The sequence below is a fragment of the Oncorhynchus masou genome, unplaced genomic scaffold (genome assembly GCF_036934945.1).
Source record: "Oncorhynchus masou masou isolate Uvic2021 unplaced genomic scaffold, UVic_Omas_1.1 unplaced_scaffold_1302, whole genome shotgun sequence".
Taxonomy (NCBI): domain Eukaryota; kingdom Metazoa; phylum Chordata; class Actinopteri; order Salmoniformes; family Salmonidae; genus Oncorhynchus; species Oncorhynchus masou.
In genome coordinates, this window is record NW_027002875.1 from 75,001 (window position 1) to 80,000 (window position 5,000).

General features: G+C 43.6%; 1 pseudogene; it reads right to left on the minus strand.

Annotated features, from left to right (window-relative positions):
* The window catches only part of LOC135530252 (carbohydrate sulfotransferase 15-like), a 61,725-nt pseudogene that overhangs the window by 11,331 nt on the left and 45,394 nt on the right, over window positions 1-5,000 (minus strand).

A 5,000-nucleotide genomic window follows, 5' to 3' on the forward strand; every position in this document is an offset into this window, starting at 1 on the left:
CAGATACAACACAGTTCAATAGAACAAGGACTGTTAGTCAGATACAACACAGATCAATAGAACCAGGACTGTTAGTCAGATACAACACAGTTCAATAGAACAAGGACTGTTAGTCAGATACAACACAGTTCAATAGAACCAGGACTGTTAGTCAGATACAACACAGTTCAATAGAACCAGGACTGTTAGTCAGATACAACACAGTTCAATAGAACCAGGACTGTTAGTCAGATACAACACAACACAGTTCAATAGAACCAGGACTGTTAGTCAGATACAACACAGTTCAATAGAACCAGGACTGTTAGTCAGATACAACACAGTTCAATAGAACCAGGACTGTTAGTCAGATACAACACAGTTCAATAGAACCAGGACTGTTAGTCAGATACAACACAGTTCAATAGAACCAGGACTGTTAGTCAGACACAACACAGTTCAATAGAACCAGGACTGTTAGTCAGATACAACACAGTTCAATAGAACCAGGACTGTTAGTCAGACACAACACAGTTCAATAGAACCAGGACTGTTAGTCAGATACAACACAGTTCAATAGAACCAGGACTGTTAGTCAGATACAACACAGTTCAATAGAACCAGGACTGTTAGTCAGATACAACACAGTTCAATACAACACGCTTCATCAACACACTGGCTTCATCAACACACTGGCTAACTCAGCACTTATGATGTTGTTTATTGTTGTTGTTTATTTATTTCTCTGTTTCAACTCTAAAACCTTTATTATAATTGGCATTGGTAACAGCTTGATAACAGCTTGTTAACAGCCTGACAACAGCTTGGTAACAGCTTGGTAACAGCTTGGTAACAGCTTGGTAACAGCTTGGTAACAGCTTGGTAACAGCTTGGTAACAGCTTGATAACAGCTTGGTAACAGCTTGATAACAGCTTGGTAACAGCCTGACAACAGCTTGGTAACAGCTTGATAACAGCTTGGTAACAGCTTGGTAACAGCTTGGTAACAGCTTGGTAACAGCCTGACAACAGCTTGGTAACAGCTTGATAACAGCTTGTTAACAGCCTGACAACAGCTTGGTAACAGCTTGGTAACAACTTGGTCCAGCTTGGTAACAGCTTGGTAACAGCTTGGTAACAGCTTGGTAACAGCTTGGTAACAACTTGGTCCAGCTTGGTAACATCTTGGTAACAGCTTGGTAACAGCTTGGTAACAGCCTGGTAACAACTTGGTCCAGCTTGGTAACATCTTGGTAACAGCTTGGTAACAACTTGGTAACAGCTTGGTAACAACTTGGTCCAGCTTGGTAACATCTTGGTAACAGCTTGGTAACAGCTTGGTAACAGCCTGGTAACAACTTGGTCCAGCTTGGTAACATCTTGGTAACAGCTTGGTAACAACTTGGTAACAGCTTGGTAACATATTGGTAACATCTTGGTAACAGCTTGGTAACATCTTGGTAACAGCTTTGTAACAGCTTGGTAACAACTTGGTAACAGCTTGGTAACAGCTTGGTAACAGCCTGGTAACAGCTTGGTAACAGCTGGGTAACAGCTTGGCAACAGCTTGGTAACAGCTTGGTAACAGCCTGGTAACAACTTGGTAACAACTTGGTCCAGCTTGGTAACAGCTTGGTAACAGCTTGGTAACAGCCTGATAACATCTTGGTAACAGCTTGGTAACATCTTGGTAACAGCTTGGTAACATCTTGGTAACAGCTTGGTAACATCTTGGTAACAGCTTGGTAACAGCTTGCCACAACCAACCTCACATGCTGTAATAATTCGAGAGATATAAACCGATTGACAATTAGGCCTGATGGAGGTGAGAATGGAGGAGAGAATGGAGGAGAGTGGTGAGAATGGATGAGAGAATGGAGGAGAGTGGTGGAGAGAATGGAGGAGAGTGGAGGAGTTAATGGAGGAGAGAATGGATGAGAATAGAGGAGAGAATGGGGGGAGTGAAGGAGAGAATGGAGGAGAGCGGAGGAGAGTGGAGGAGAGTATGGAGGAGAGTGGAGGAGAGAATGGAGGGGAGAATGGATGAGAATAGAGGAGTGAATGGGGGGAGTGAAGGAGAGAATGGAGGAGAGCGGATGAGAGTGGAGGAGAGTATGGAGGAGAGTGGAGGAGAGAATGGAGGGGAGAATGGATGAGAATAGAGGGGAGAATGGAGCAGAGAATGGAGGAGAGAATGGAGGAGAATAGAGGAAAGAATGGAGGAGAGTAGAGGAGGAGAGAACGGAGGAGAGAATGGAGGAGAGTGGGGGAGAGCGGAGGAGAGAATGAAGGAGAATAGAGGAGAGAATGGAGGATAATAGAGGAAAGAGTGGAGGAGAGAATGGAGGAGAGAGCAGAGGAGAGAATGGAGGAGAATAGAGGAAAGAATGGAGGAGAGAGCGGAGGAGAGAATGGAGGAGAATAGAAGAAAGAATGGAGGAGAGAATGGAGGAGAGAATGGAGGAGAATGGAGAGAATGGAGGAGAGAATGGAGGAGAATGGAGGAGAGAATGGAGGAGAGAATGGAGGAGAGAATGGAGTAGAATAGAGGAGAGAATGCAGAATAGAGGAAAGAATGGAGGAGAGAATGGAGAATGGAGGAGAGAATGGAGGAGAATAGAGGAGAGCGTGGAGGAGAGAATGGAGGAGAATAGAGGAGAGAATGGAGGAGAATAGAGGAAAGAATTGAGGAGAGAATGGAGGAGAATAGAGGATAGAATGGAGGAGAGAATGGAGGAGAATAGAGGAAAGAATGGAGGAGAGAATGGAGAAGAGTAGAGGAAAGAATGGAGGAGAGAATGGAGGAGAGAATAGAGGGGAGTGGAGGAAAGAGTGGAGGAGAGAATGGAGGTGAGTGGAGGAGAGCATGGAGGAGAGAGTAGAGGAAAGAGTGGAGGAGAATTCTCTATTTCCTTCTGTCTGTTTCTCACACACAGACCCCCCCCCCGCCTCCTCCCTATTCACCTGGACAGTTAGACTGTTATGGTCAGTCTGTTAAAACATAGAAAGCAAATGGATGTGGAGAAGGTGAAGGCTACTCACTGGCATGGCGTTGTTGAGCGTGGTGTTGTACACACAGGAGCGCATGGTGTACTCTGTCAGGCACCCTTCAAACAGCTGGAGAGACTCAGACACCTTGTCCTGGAAATCCTCCACAGACTTATTAGTGATCCCAAAGTAGAGATAGTCGGAGTACAACCTGAGAGAACAAACAACAACAACAACAACATCAACATCAGAGTACAACCTGAGAGAACAAACAACAACAACAACAACATCAACATCAGAGTACAACCTGAGAGAACAAACAACAACAACAACAACATCAACATCAGAGTACAACCTGAGAGAACAAACAACAACAACAACAACAACATCACCATCGGAGTACAACCTGAGAGAACAAACAACAACAACAACAACATCAACATCGGAGTACAACCTGAGAGAACAAACAACAACAACAACAACAACATCACCATCGGAGTACAACCTGAGAGAACAAACAACAACAACAACAACATCAACATCGGAGTACAACCTGAGAGAACAAACAACAACAACAACAACATCAGAGTACAACCTGAGAGAACAAAAACAACAACAACAACATCACCATCGGAGTACAACCTGAGAGAACAAACAACAACAACAACAACATCAACATCACCATCAGAGTACAACCTGAGAGAACAAACAACAACAACAACAACAACATCAACATCAGAGTACAACCTGAGAGAACAAACAATAACAACAACAACAACATCAACATCACCATCGGAGTACAACCTGAGAGAACAAACAACAACAACAACAACATCAACATCAGAGTACAACCTGAGAGAACAAACAACAACAACATCAACACCACCATCAACATCACCATCGGAGTACAACATGAGAGAACAAACAACAACAACAACAACATCAACATCACCATCAGAGTACAACCTGAGAGAACAAACAACAACAACAACAACATCAACATCACCATCAGAGTACAACCTGAGAGAACAAACAACAACAACATCAACATCACCATCGGAGTACAACCTGAGAGAACAAACAACAACAACAACAACATCAACATCACCATCGGAGTACAACCTGAGAGAACAAACAACAACAACAACAACAACATCAACATCACCATCAGAGTACAACCTGAGAGAACAAACAACAACAACAAAATCACCAACAACTACAACAACAACATCAACACCACCATCAACATCACCATCGGAGTACAACATGAGACAACAAACAACAACAACAACAACATCAACAACAACTACAACAACACCATCAACATCACCAACACCATCTACAACAACAACACCATCAACATCACCAACAACTACAACACCACCACCATCAACAACTACAACACCACCATCAACAACACCAACACCATCAACAACAACATCAACATCAACACCACCATCAACTACAACAACACCACCACCAACAACACCATCAACAACAACACCACCATTAACACCACCACCATCAACTACAACAACACCACCATCAACATCAACACCATCATCAACACCACCATCAACTACAGCAACACCACCATCAATATCAACAACACCACCATCAACATCAACACCACCACCATCAACTACAACAGCACCACCATCAACTACAACAGCACCACCATCAACATCAACAACAACTACAACACCACCACCATCAACAACTACAACACCACCATCAACAACACCAACACCATCAACAACAACATCAACATCAACACCACCATCAACTACAACAACACCACCACCAACAACACCATCAACAACAACACCACCATTAACAACACCACCATCAACATCAACAACACCACCATCAACATCACCACCACCATCAACACCACCATCAACTACAGCAACACCACCATCAATATCAACAACACCACCATCAACATCAACACCACCACCATCAACTACAACAGCACCACCATCAACTACAACAACACCACCATCAACATCAACAACAACTACAACACCACC